Source organism: Triturus cristatus, chromosome 6, assembly GCF_964204655.1.
Source record: "Triturus cristatus chromosome 6, aTriCri1.1, whole genome shotgun sequence".
Classification (NCBI taxonomy): Eukaryota; Metazoa; Chordata; class Amphibia; order Caudata; family Salamandridae; genus Triturus; species Triturus cristatus.
The window spans coordinates 101,215,968-101,228,482 of record NC_140589.1 but is presented as its reverse complement, the minus strand read 5'-3'; the positions used below and the strand labels follow the sequence as shown (position 1 = coordinate 101,228,482).

The 12,515-nt window shown below is 43.4% G+C and overlaps 15 non-coding genes across 15 annotated transcripts; all 15 read left to right on the top strand.

Moving 5' to 3' along the window:
• The first annotated feature begins 247 nt into the window (after positions 1-247).
• TRNAL-CAG (transfer RNA leucine (anticodon CAG)) lies at positions 248-330 on the top strand. Its single transcript has one exon. It is a non-coding gene; the product is annotated as a tRNA-Leu (tRNA).
• Positions 331-516: 186 nt separating this feature from the next.
• TRNAL-AAG (transfer RNA leucine (anticodon AAG)) lies at positions 517-599 on the top strand. The gene has a single exon. It is a non-coding gene; the product is annotated as a tRNA-Leu (tRNA).
• A 1,739-nt stretch (positions 600-2,338) lies between these two features.
• Positions 2,339-2,421, top strand: TRNAL-CAG (transfer RNA leucine (anticodon CAG)). Its single transcript has one exon. It is a non-coding gene; the product is annotated as a tRNA-Leu (tRNA).
• Positions 2,422-2,607: 186 nt separating this feature from the next.
• TRNAL-AAG (transfer RNA leucine (anticodon AAG)) lies at positions 2,608-2,690 on the top strand. Its single transcript has one exon. It is a non-coding gene; the product is annotated as a tRNA-Leu (tRNA).
• Positions 2,691-3,714: 1,024 nt separating this feature from the next.
• On the top strand, positions 3,715-3,797 carry TRNAL-UAG (transfer RNA leucine (anticodon UAG)). Its single transcript has one exon. It is a non-coding gene; the product is annotated as a tRNA-Leu (tRNA).
• Positions 3,798-4,429: 632 nt separating this feature from the next.
• On the top strand, positions 4,430-4,512 carry TRNAL-CAG (transfer RNA leucine (anticodon CAG)). Its single transcript has one exon. It is a non-coding gene; the product is annotated as a tRNA-Leu (tRNA).
• A 186-nt stretch (positions 4,513-4,698) lies between these two features.
• On the top strand, positions 4,699-4,781 carry TRNAL-AAG (transfer RNA leucine (anticodon AAG)). Its single transcript has one exon. It is a non-coding gene; the product is annotated as a tRNA-Leu (tRNA).
• Positions 4,782-5,805: 1,024 nt separating this feature from the next.
• Positions 5,806-5,888, top strand: TRNAL-UAG (transfer RNA leucine (anticodon UAG)). The gene has a single exon. It is a non-coding gene; the product is annotated as a tRNA-Leu (tRNA).
• Positions 5,889-6,520: 632 nt separating this feature from the next.
• Positions 6,521-6,603, top strand: TRNAL-CAG (transfer RNA leucine (anticodon CAG)). Its single transcript has one exon. It is a non-coding gene; the product is annotated as a tRNA-Leu (tRNA).
• Positions 6,604-6,789: 186 nt separating this feature from the next.
• TRNAL-AAG (transfer RNA leucine (anticodon AAG)) lies at positions 6,790-6,872 on the top strand. The gene has a single exon. It is a non-coding gene; the product is annotated as a tRNA-Leu (tRNA).
• A 1,023-nt stretch (positions 6,873-7,895) lies between these two features.
• TRNAL-UAG (transfer RNA leucine (anticodon UAG)) lies at positions 7,896-7,978 on the top strand. The gene has a single exon. It is a non-coding gene; the product is annotated as a tRNA-Leu (tRNA).
• A 632-nt stretch (positions 7,979-8,610) lies between these two features.
• On the top strand, positions 8,611-8,693 carry TRNAL-CAG (transfer RNA leucine (anticodon CAG)). The gene has a single exon. It is a non-coding gene; the product is annotated as a tRNA-Leu (tRNA).
• A 1,294-nt stretch (positions 8,694-9,987) lies between these two features.
• Positions 9,988-10,070, top strand: TRNAL-UAG (transfer RNA leucine (anticodon UAG)). Its single transcript has one exon. It is a non-coding gene; the product is annotated as a tRNA-Leu (tRNA).
• A 632-nt stretch (positions 10,071-10,702) lies between these two features.
• On the top strand, positions 10,703-10,785 carry TRNAL-CAG (transfer RNA leucine (anticodon CAG)). The gene has a single exon. It is a non-coding gene; the product is annotated as a tRNA-Leu (tRNA).
• Positions 10,786-12,077: 1,292 nt separating this feature from the next.
• On the top strand, positions 12,078-12,160 carry TRNAL-UAG (transfer RNA leucine (anticodon UAG)). Its single transcript has one exon. It is a non-coding gene; the product is annotated as a tRNA-Leu (tRNA).
• Positions 12,161-12,515: the final 355 nt, after the last annotated feature.

Here is a 12,515-nt window from a genome sequence, read left to right as displayed (position 1 = left end):
TTAGCCAGCCAAGAGGTGGCTATTGTCTCAATTTCAAAGCAGCTTTGAGCCGTTCAAGTGGCTGGTGAATAGCACTTTCTCTTTGTTCGCCTCAAAGTTCTAAAGAGTTCTCCATAGGTCCTGCTCTGTACAGATTGTTCAAAGATCTGTTGGAAGTGCATATAATAGGATAAATAAATTGAGGGCATTCCTTTTCAGTACCTCACCTGCATGGCTGTCTGGCCTCTGGAAGATGCTGGGAAAGCAAGTCAGGATGGCCGAGTGGTCTAAGGCGCTGCGTTCAGGTCGCAGTCTCCTCTGGAGGCGTGGGTTCAAATCCCACTCCTGACAGTCCTGTGTTTACTCTAATTATTTTCTTGAGAAATATGATCATTTCCCTCGCAGTGGCTTATAGGATTGTCTTCTTGGAAGAGTGCAGTGAGTTTTTTTCTTGCTCTAGCCACTATTGGCCTAAGCTCTGTGCATTTTTTGGTTCCTAATATCTTTCTCACCCTTTAGATGAAAAAGAACCATGGGGTCAGGATGGCCGAGTGGTCTAAGGCGCTGCGTTAAGGCCGCAGTCTCTCCTAGAGGCGTGGGTTCGAATCCCACTTCTGACAAAACTTGAATTCCATTTTCTCTCTCAGTTCCTTTAGAATCTCAGCTAAAAATTGGCAATGTAAATAATATCTGAATAAGTACCAAACTTCAGTTTCAACTGCAAAGGCATTTGCCCTATTCTATCTTTAACGTTAATGTAATATTCTTCTAGCACTCGTGGTGTTTTATATTTCTTTTGTTGGGTACTTTAAAAATCTTTTTTATGAAAGAAATGGGATACATTAAGTCTTGTGATGTTTTAGGTTTCCAATAAGGAGGTTTTAAATTTTATGTCACGTCATTTTCAGATGCTTCTTTCAAGAGATGTTTCCACTATAGAATGCAGAGCAAGCGCAAAAATACAAGTGATAGAGCGAGTGAGTGAGAAGGAGTGTTGTGGAAGGACAGAATGAAACAAAGACAGAGTGAGTGAACGGCAGGGAGGCATAGAAGAGTAGTCTAGTAGTGAAGGAGACCTGCTTTTCCCTGCTCTTGACCTCCCACCCATCCCCAAACAACCACAAACATACCTTCTGTGCAAAGTTGGTATGCAGAATTTCACGCCTCAGCAAGTGAGGGTGAGTCCCAGGCCAGGGGCTAAAGAGCAAAAGAGTGCCTGTGCTCAGACTTTCCCTGCTATGGATAGTTTATCTGGAACAAGGCCTACTCTCTTGTATCCAGCAAGGATCTAGAAATCCTGCATGAATCTGCAAGGCACATTGGCAGCATAAATTTGCATAAACTGCCCCACCTATTGCCTTCCTACTTCCTGTGCTGTAGTTGTTTGTGTAGAGAGAGAGGTCGCAGGCAAGGAAATGTTGTGAGTCGGATACAGGACCCTAAATAGCTGGTGAGAGGTATGTGGTGTTCTAAAAGCATGAAAACTGTATACCTGTGAAATAAAGTGCTTTCGTATGTGTTCTTCTGTGTTTATTGTCCTGTGCATAAAGTTGCACCTTGTGTTTGAAGGTTTAAATTATTTCAGGCTTGCATGGAGGTAGACGTTTCTGAGTAACTTTTATTCATTTCTTAAAAGCCTATACTGTCAGGATGGCCGAGAGGTCTAAGACGCTGTGTTTAGGCCACAGTCTCCTTTGGAGGCGTGGGTTCGAATCCCACTTCTGACATGCCTTTTGGAGATTTAATCTCCTTTATCAGGTTAACATCTGATGGAAGTTGCATCTGTTGGTCTTCACTTGGCACGTTATTCCGTTCTCCTCTTGTCAAGAGAGATGGGGTTTCTCATATATTTAGGTTCTATAACGTCTTGCTGACAAAGCGCAATCCTTACCAAATGAGCATAGGACCCATGTAAGAGGTCATCTGGAAGAGTCATGCTCTTGTATGCCCTGGCCAGACGGGCCCTGCAAATTTGGAAGAATGCCATGCATCTGGTAGACAACTGGACTCCAGCACACTTACAGCAATTTCCTTAGGGCTTTGATCAGGGGCTGCTTAAATTTGCATACTCCACCCTATGTTGTGACTTTGAGATCCCTTGTTGAAATTGCTTTAGCCAGCCAAGAGGTGGCTATTGTCTCAATTTCAAAGCAGCTTTGAGCCGTTCAAGTGGCTGGTGAATAGCACTTTCTCTTTGTTCGCCTCAAAGTTCTAAAGAGTTCTCCATAGGTCCTGCTCTGTACAGATTGTTCAAAGATCTGTTGGAAGTGCATATAATAGGATAAATAAATTGAGGGCATTCCTTTTCAGTACCTCACCTGCATGGCTGTCTGGCCTCTGGAAGATGCTGGGAAAGCAAGTCAGGATGGCCGAGTGGTCTAAGGCGCTGCGTTCAGGTCGCAGTCTCCTCTGGAGGTGTGGGTTCAAATCCCACTTCTGACAGTCCTGTGTATACTCTAATTTTTTTCTTGAGAAATATGATCATTTCCCTCGCAGTGGCTTATAGGATTGTCTTCTTGGAAGAGTGCAGTGAGTTTTTTTCTTGCTCTAGCCACTATTGGCCTAAGCTCTGTGCATTTTTTGGTTCCTAATATCTTTCTCACCCTTTAGATGAAAAAGCAGCATGGGGTCAGGATGGCCGAGTGGTCTAAGGCGCTGCGTTAAGGCCGCAGTCTCTCCTGGAGGCGTGGGTTCAAATCCCACTTCTGACAAAACTTGAATTCCATTTTCTCTCTCAGTTCCTTTAGAATCTCAGCTAAAAATTGGCAATGTAAATAATATCTGAATAAGTACCAAACTTCAGTTTCAACTGCATATGCATTTGCCCTATTCTATCTTTAACGTTAATGTAATATTCTTCTAGCACTCGTGGTGTTTTATATTTGTTTTGTGGGGTACTTTAAAAATCTTTTTTATGAAAGAAATGGGTTACATTAAGTCTTGTGATGTTTTAGGTTTACAATAAGGAGGTTTTAAATTTTATGTCACGTCATTTTCAGATGCTTCATTCAAGAGATGTTTCCACTATAGAATGCAGAGCAAGGGCAAAAATACAAGTGATAGAGCGAGTGAGTGAGAAGGAGTGTTGTGGAAGGAGAGAATGAAACAAAGACAGAGTGAGTGAATGGCGGGGAGGCATAGAAGAGGAGTCTAGTAGTGCAGGAGACCTGCTTTTCCCTGCTCTTGACCTCCCACCCATCCCCAAACAACCACAAACATACCTTCTGTGCAAAGTTGGTATGCAGATTTTCACGCCTCAGCAAGTGAGGGTGAGTCCCAGGCCAGGGGCTAAAGAGCAAAAGAGTGCCTGTGCTCAGACTTTCCCTGCTAGGGATAGTTTATCTGGAACAAGGCCTACTCTCTTGTATCCAGCAAGGATCTAGAAATCCTGCATGAATCTGCAAGGCACATTGGCAGCATAAATTTGCATAAACTGCCCCACCTATTGCCTTCCTACTTCCTGTGCTGTAGTTGTTTGTGTAGAGAGAGAGGTCGCAGGCAAGGAAATGTTGTGAGTCGGATACAGGACCCTAAATAGCTGGGGAGAGGTATGTGGTGTTCTAAAAGCATGAAAACTGTATACCTGTGAAATAAAGTGCTTTCGTATGTGTTCTTCTGTGTTTATTGTCCTGTGCATAAAGTTGCACCTTGTGTTTGAAGGTTTAAATTATTTCAGGCTTGCATGGAGGTAGACGTTTCTGAGTAACTTTTATTCATTTCTTAAAAGCCTATACTGTCAGGATGGCCGAGAGGTCTAAGGCGCTGTGTTTAGACCACAGTCTCCTTTGGAGGCGTGGGTTCGAATCCCACTTCTGACATGCCTTTTGGAGATTTAATCTCCTTTATCAGGTTAACATCTGATGGAAGTTGCATCTGTTGGTCTTCACTTCGCACGTTATTCCGTTCTCCTCTTGTCAAGAGAGATGGGGTTTCTTATATATTTAGGTTCTATAACGTCTTGCTGACAAAGCGCAATCCTTACCAAATGAGCATAGGACCCATGTAAGAGGTCATCTGGAAGAGTCATGCTCTTGTATGCACTGGCCAGACGGGCCCTGCAAATTTGGAAGAATGCCATGCATCTGGTAGACAACTGGACTCCAGCACACTTACAGCAATTTCCTTAGGGCTTTGATCAGGGGCTGCTTAAATTTGCATACTCCACCCTATGTTGTGACTTTGAGATCCCTTGTTGAAATTGCTTTAGCCAGCCAAGAGGTGGCTATTGTCTCAATTTCAAAGCAGCTTTGAGCCGTTCAAGTGGCTGGTGAATAGCACTTTCTCTTTGTTCGCCTCAAAGTTCTAAAGAGTTCTCCATAGGTCCTGCTCTGTACAGATTGTTCAAAGATCTGTTGGAAGTGCATATAATAGGATAAATAAATTGAGGGCATTCCTTTTCAGTACCTCACCTGCATGGCTGTCTGGCCTCTGGAAGATGCTGGGAAAGAAAGTCAGGATGGCCGAGTGGTCTAAGGCGCTGCGTTCAGGTCGCAGTCTCCTCTGGAGGCGTGGGTTCAAATCCCACTTCTGACAGTCCTGTGTTTACTCTAATTATTTTCTTGAGAAATATGATCATTTCCCTCGCAGTGGCTTATAGGATTGTCTTCTTGGAAGAGTGCAGTGAGTTTTTTTCTTGCTCTAGCCACTATTGGCCTCAGCTCTGTGCATTTTTTGGTTCCTAATATCTTTCTCACCCTTTAGATGAAAAGGCAGCATGGGGTCAGGATGGCCGAGTGGTCTAAGGCGCTGCGTTAAGGCCGCAGTCTCTCCTGGAGGCGTGGGTTCGAATCCCACTTCTGACAAAACTTGAATTCCATTTTCTCTCTCAGTTCCTTTAGAATCTCAGCTAAAAATTGGCAATGTAAATAATATCTGAATAAGTACCAAACTTCAGTTTCAACTGCAAATGCATTTGCCCTATTCTATCTTTAACGTTAATGTAATATTCTTCTAGCACTCGTGGTGTTTTATATTTGTTTTGTGGGGTACTTTAAAAATCTTTTTTATGAAAGAAATGGGTTACATTAAGTCTTGTGATGTTTTAGGTTTCCAATAAGGAGGTTTTAAATTTTATGTCACGTCATTTTCAGATGCTTCATTCAAGAGATGTTTCCACTATAGAATGCAGAGCAAGGGCAAAAATACAAGTGATAGAGCGAGTGAGTGAGAAGGAGTGTTGTGGAAGGAGAGAATGAAACAAAGACAGAGTGAGTGAATGGCAGGGAGGCATAGAAGAGGAGTCTAGTAGTGAAGGAGACCTGCTTTTCCCTGCTCTTGACCTCCCACCCATCCCCAAACAACCACAAACATACCTTCTGTGCAAAGTTGGTATGCAGAATTTCACGCCTCAGCAAGTGAGGGTGAGTCCCAGGCCAGGGGCTAAAGAGCAAAAGAGTGCCTGTGCTCAGACTTTCCCTGCTAGGGATAGTTTATCTGGAACAAGGCCTACTCTCTTGTATCCAGCAAGGATCTAGAAATCCTGCATGAATCTGCAAGGCACATTGGCAGCATAAATTTGCATAAACTGCCCCACCTATTGCCTTCCTACTTCCTGTGCTGTAGTTGTTTGTGTAGAGAGAGAGGTCGCAGGCAAGGAAATGTTGTGAGTCGGATACAGGACCCTAAATAGCTGGTGAGAGGTATGTGGTGTTCTAAAAGCATGAAAACTGTATACCTGTGAAATAAAGTGCTTTCGTATGTGTTCTTCTGTGTTTATTGTCCTGTGCATAAAGTTGCACCTTGTGTTTGAAGGTTTAAATTATTTCAGGCTTGCATTGAGGTAGACGTTTCTGAGTAACTTTTATTCATTTCTTAAAAGCATATACTGTCAGGATGGCCGAGAGGTCTAAGGCGCTGTGTTTAGGCCACAGTCTCCTTTGGAGGCGTGGGTTCGAATCCCACTTCTGACATGCCTTTTGGAGATTTAATCTCCTTTATCAGGTTAACATCTGATGGAAGTTGCATCTGTTGGTCTTCACTTGGCACGTTATTCCGTTCTCCTCTTGTCAAGAGAGATGGGGTTTCTCATATATTTAGGTTCTATAACGTCTTGCTGACAAAGCGCAATCCTTACCAAATGAGCATAAGACCCATGTAAGAGGTCATCTGGAAGAGTCATGCTCTTGTATGCCCTGGCCAGACGGGCCCAGCAAATTTGGAAGAATGCCATTCATCTGGTAGACAACTGGACTCCAGCACACTTACAGCAATTTCCTCAGGGCTTTGATCAGGGGCTGCTTAAATTTGCATACTCCACCCTATGTTGTGACTTTGAGATCCCTTGTTGAAATTGCTTTAGCCAGCCAAGAGGTGGCTATTGTCTCAATTTCAAAGCAGCTTTGAGCCGTTCAAGTGGCTGGTGAATAGCACTTTCTCTTTGTTCGCCTCAAAGTTCTAAAGAGTTCTCCATAGGTCCTGCTCTGTACAGATTGTTCAAAGATCTGTTGGAAGTGCATATAATAGGATAAATAAATTGAGGGCATTCCTTTTCAGTACCTCACCTGCATGGCTGTCTGGCCTCTGGAAGATGCTGTGAAAGCAAGTCAGGATGGCCGAGTGGTCTAAGGCGCTGCGTTCAGGTCGCAGTCTCCTCTGGAGGCGTGGGTTCAAATCCCACTTCTGACAGTCCTCTGTTTACTCTAATTTTTTTCTTGAGAAATATGATCATTTCCCTCGCAGTGGCTTATAGGATTGTCTTCTTGGAAGAGTGCAGTGAGTTTTTTTCTTGCTCTAGCCACTATTGGCCTAAGCTCTGTGCATTTTTTGGTTCCTAATATCTTTCTCACCCTTTAGATGAAAAAGAAGCATGGGGTCAGGATGGCCGAGTGGTCTAAGGCGTTGCGTTAAGGCCGCAGGCTCTCCTGGAGGCGTGGGTTCGAATCCCACTTCTGACAAAACTTGAATTCCATTTTCTCTTTCAGTTCCTTTAGAATCTCAGCTAAAATTGGCAATGTAAATAATATCTGAATAAGTACCAAACTTCTGTTTCAACTGCAAATGCATTTGCCCTATTCTATCTTTAACGTTAATGTAATATTCTTCTAGCACTCGTGGTGTTTTATATTTGTTTTGTGGGGTACTTTAAAAATCTTTTTTATGAAAGAAATGGGTTACATTAAGTCTTGTGATGTTTTAGGTTTCCAATAAGGAGGTTTTAAATTTTATGTCACGTCATTTTCAGATGCTTCATTCAAGAGATGTTTCCACTATAGAATGCAGAGCAAGGGCAAAAATACAAGTGATAGAGCGAGTGAGTGAGAAGGAGTGTTGTGGAAGGAGAGAATGAAACAAAGACAGAGTGAGTGAACGGCAGGGAGGCATAGAAGAGTAATCTAGTAGTGAAGGAGACCTGCTTTTCCCTGCTCTTGACCTCCCACCCATCCCCAAACAACCACAAACATACCTTCTGTGCAAAGTTGGTATGCAGAATTTCACGCCTCAGCAAGTGAGGGTGAGTCCCAGGCCAGGGTCTAAAGAGCAAAAGAGTGCCTGTGCTCAGACTTTCCCTGCTAGGGATAGTTTATCTGGAACAAGGCCTACTCTCTTGTATCCAGCAAGGATCTAGAAATCCTGCATGAATCTGCTAGGCACATTGGCAGCATAAATTTGCATAAACTGCCCCACCTATTGCCTTCCTACTTCCTGTGCTGTAGTTGTTTGTGTAGAGAGAGAGGTCGCAGGCAAGGAAATGTTGTGAGTCGGATACAGGACCCTAAATAGCTGGTGAGAGGTATGTGGTGTTCTAAAAGCATGAAAACTGTATACCTGTGAAATAAAGTGCTTTCGTATGTGTTCTTCTGTGTTTATTGTCCTGTGCATAAAGTTGCACCTTGTGTTTGAAGGTTTAAATTATTTCAGGCTTGCATGGAGGTAGACGTTTCTGAGTAACTTTTATTCATTTCTTAAAAGCCTATACTGTCAGGATGGCCGAGAGGTCTAAGGCGCTGTGTTTAGGCCACAGTCTCCTTTGGAGGCGTGGGTTCGAATCCCACTTCTGACATGCCTTTTGGAGATTTAATCTCCTTTATCAGGTTAACATCTGATGGAAGTTGCATCTGTTGGTCTTCACTTGGCACGTTATTCCGTTCTCCTCTTGTCAAGAGAGATGGGGTTTCTCATATATTTAGGTTCTATAACGTCTTGCTGACAAAGCGCAATCCTTACCAAATGAGCATAGGACCCATGTAAGAGGTCATCTGGAAGAGTCATGCTCTTGTATGCCCTGGCCAGACGGGCCCTGCAAATTTGGAAGAATGCCATGCATCTGGTAGACAACTGGACTCCAGCACACTTACAGCAATTTCCTTAGGGCTTTGATCAGGGGCTGCTTAAATTTGCATACTCCACCCTATGTTGTGACTTTGAGATCCCTTGTCGAAATTGCTTTAGCCAGCCAAGAGGTGGCTATTGTCTCAATTTCAAAGCAGCTTTGAGCCGTTCAAGTGGCTGGTGAATAGCACTTTCTCTTTGTTCGTCTCAAAGTTCTAAAGAGTTCTCCATAGGTCCTGCTCTGTACAGATTGTTCAAAGATCTGTTGGAAGTGCATATGCTAGGATAAATAAATTGAGGGCATTCCTTTTCAGTACCTCACCTGCATGGCTGTCTGGCCTCTGGAAGATGCTGGGAAAGCAAGTCAGGATGGCCGAGTGGTCTAAGGCGCTGCGTTCAGGTCGCAGTCTCCTCTGGAGGCGTGGGTTCAAATCCCACTTCTGACAGTCCTGTGTTTACTCTAATTATTTTCTTGAGAAATATGATCATTTCCCTCGCAGTGGCTTATAGGATTGTCTTCTTGGAAGAGTGCAGTGAGTTTTTTTCTTGCTCTAGCCACTATTGGCCTAAGCTCTGTGCATTTTTTGGTTCCTAATATCTTTCTCACCCTTTAGATGAAAAAGCAGCATGGGGTGAGGATGGCCGAGTGGTCTAAGGCGCTGCGTTAAGGCCGCAGTCTCTCCTGGAGGCGTTGGTTCAAATCCCACTTCTGACAAAACTTGAATTCCATTTTCTCTCTCAGTTCCTTTAGAATCTCAGCTAAAAATTGGCAATGTAAATAATATCTGAATAAGTACCAAACTTCAGTTTCAACTGCAAAGGCATTTGCCCTATTCTATCTTTAACGTTAATGTAATATTCTTCTAGCACTCGTGGTGTTTTATATTTCTTTTGTGGGGTACTTTAAAAATCTTTTTTATGAAAGAAATGGGTTACATTAAGTCTTGTGATGTTTTAGGTTTCCAATAAGGAGGTTTTAAATTTTATGTCACGTCATTTTCAGATGCTTCTTTCAAGAGATGTTTCCACTATAGAATGCAGAGCAAGCGCAAAAATACAAGTGATAGAGCGAGTGAGCGAGAAGGAGTGTTGTGGAAGGAGAGAATGAAACAAATACAGAGTGAGTGAACGGCAGGGAGGCATAGAAGAGTAGTCTAGTAGTGAAGGAGACCTGCTTTTCCCTGCTCTTGACCTCCCACCCATCCCCCAAACAACCACAAACATACCTTCTGTGCAAAGTTGGTATGCAGAATTTCACGCCTCAGCAAGTGAGGGTGAGTCCCAGGCCAGGGGCTAAAGAGCAAAAGAGTGCCTGTGCTCAGACTTTCCCTGCTAGGGATAGTTTATCTGGAACAAGGCCTACTCTCTTGTATCCAGCAAGGATCTAGAAATCCTGCATGAATCTGCAAGGCACATTGGCAGCATAAATTTGCATAAACTGCCCCACCTATTGCCTTCCTACTTCCTGTGCTGTAGTTGTTTGTGTAGAGAGAGAGGTCGCAGGCAAGGAAATGTTGTGAGTCGGATACAGGACCCTAAATAGCTGGTGAGAGGTATGTGGTGTTCTAAAAGCATGAAAACTGTATACCTGTGAAATAAAGTGCTTTCGTATGTGTTCTTCTGTGTTTATTGTCCTGTGCATAAAGTTGCACCTTGTGTTTGAAGGTTTAAATTATTTCAGGCTTGCATTGAGGTAGACGTTTCTGAGTAACTTTTATTCATTTCTTAAAAGCATATACTGTCAGGATGGCCGAGAGGTCTAAGGCGCTGTGTTTAGGCCACAGTCTCCTTTGGAGGCGTGGGTTCGAATCCCACTTCTGACATGCCTTTTGGAGATTTAATCTCCTTTATCAGGTTAACATCTGATGGAAGTTGCATCTGTTGGTCTTCACTTGGCACGTTATTCCGTTCTCCTCTTGTCAAGAGAGATGGGGTTTCTCATATATTTAGGTTCTATAACGTCTTGCTGACAAAGCGCAATCCTTACCAAATGAGCATAGGACCCATGTAAGAGGTCATCTGGAAGAGTCATGCTCTTGTATGCCCTGGCCAGACGGGCCCAGCAAATTTGGAAGAATGCCATTCATCTGGTAGACAACTGGACTCCAGCACACTTACAGCAATTTCCTCAGGGCTTTGATCAGGGGCTGCTTAAATTTGCATACTCCACCCTATGTTGTGACTTTGAGATCCCTTGTTGAAATTGCTTTAGCCAGCCAAGAGGTGGCTATTGTCTCAATTTCAAAGCAGCTTTGAGCCGTTCAAGTGGCTGGTGAATAGCACTTTCTCTTTGTTCGCCTCAAAGTTCTAAAGAGTTCTCCATAGGTCCTGCTCTGTACAGATTGTTCAAAGATCTGTTGGAAGTGCATATAATAGGATAAATAAATTGAGGGCATTCCTTTTCAGTACCTCACCTGCATGGCTGTCTGGCCTCTGGAAGATGCTGTGAAATCAAGTCAGGATGGCCGAGTGGTCTAAGGCGCTGTGTTCAGGTCGCAGTCTCCTCTGGAGGCGTGGGTTCAAATCCCACTTCTGACAGTCCTCTGTTTACTCTAATTTTTTTCTTGAGAAATATGATCATTTCCCTCGCAGTGGCTTATAGGATTGTCTTCTTGGAAGAGTGCAGTGAGTTTTTTTCTTGCTCTAGCCACTATTGGCCTAAGCTCTGTGCATTTTTTGGTTCCTAATATCTTTCTCTCCCTTTAGATGAAAAAGAAGCATGGGGTCAGGATGGCCGAGTGGTCTAAGGCGTTGCGTAAAGGCCGCAGTTTCTCCTGGAGGCGTGGGTTCGAATCCCACTTCTGACAAAACTTGAATTCCATTTTCTCTTTCAGTTCCTTTAGAATCTCAGCTAAAAATTGGCAATGTAAATAATATCTGAATAAGTACCAAACTTCTGTTTCAACTGCAAATGCATTTGCCCTATTCTATCTTTAACGTTAATGTAATATTCTTCTAGCACTCGTGGTGTTTTATATTTGTTTTGTGGGGTACTTTAAAAATCTTTTTTATGAAAGAAATGGGTTACTTAAGTCTTGTGATGTTTTAGGTTTCCAATAAGGAGGTTTTAAATTTTATGTCACGTCATTTTCAGATGCTTCATTCAAGAGATGTTTCCACTATAGAATGCAGAGCAAGGGCAAAAATACAAGTGATAGAGCGAGTGAGTGAGAAGGAGTGTTGTGGAAGGAGAGAATGAAACAAAGACAGAGTGAGTGAATGGCAGGGAGGCATAGAAGAGTAGTCTAGTAGTGAAGGAGACCTGCTTTTCCCTGCTCTTGACCTCCCACCCATCCCCAAACAACCACAAACATACCTTCTGTGCAAAGTTGGTATGCAGAATTTCACGCCTCAGCAAGTGAGGGTGAGTCCCAGGCCAGGGGCTAAAGAGCAAAAGAGTGCCTGTGCTCAGACTTTCCCTGCTAGGGATAGTTTATCTGGAACAAGGCCTACTCTCTTGTATCCAGCAAGGATCTAGAAATCCTGCATGAATCTGCTAGGCACATTGGCAGCATAAATTTGCATAAACTGCCCCACCTATTGCCTTCCTACTTCCTGTGCTGTAGTTGTTTGTGTAGAGAGAGAGGTCGCAGGCAAGGAAATGTTGTGAGTCGGATACAGGACCCTAAATAGCTGGTGAGAGGTATGTGGTGTTCTAAAAGCATGAAAACTGTATACCTGTGAAATAAAGTGCTTTCGTATGTGTTCTTCTGTGTTTATTGTCCTGTGCATAAAGTTGCACCTTGTGTTTGAAGGTTTAAATTATTTCAGGCTTGCATGGAGGTAGACGTTTCTGAGTAACTTTTATTCATTTCTTAAAAGCCTATACTGTCAGGATGGCCGAGAGGTCTAAGGCGCTGTGTTTAGGCCACAGTCTCCTTTGGAGGCGTGGGTTCGAATCCCACTTCTGACATGCCTTTTGGAGATTTAATCTCCTTTATCAGGTTAACATCTGATGGAAGTTGCATCTGTTGGTCTTCACTTGGCACGTTATTCCGTTCTCCTCTTGTCAAGAGAGATGGGGTTTCTCATATATTTAGGTTCTATAACGTCTTGCTGACAAAGCGCAATCCTTACCAAATGAGCATAGGACCCATGTAAGAGGTCATCTGGAAGAGTCATGCTCTTGTATGCCCTCGCCAGACGGGCCCTGCAAATTTGGAAGAATGCCATGCATCTGGTAGACAACTGGACTCCAGCACACTTACAGCAATTTCCTTAGGGCTTTGATCAGGGGCTGCTTAAATTTGCATACTCCACCCTATGTT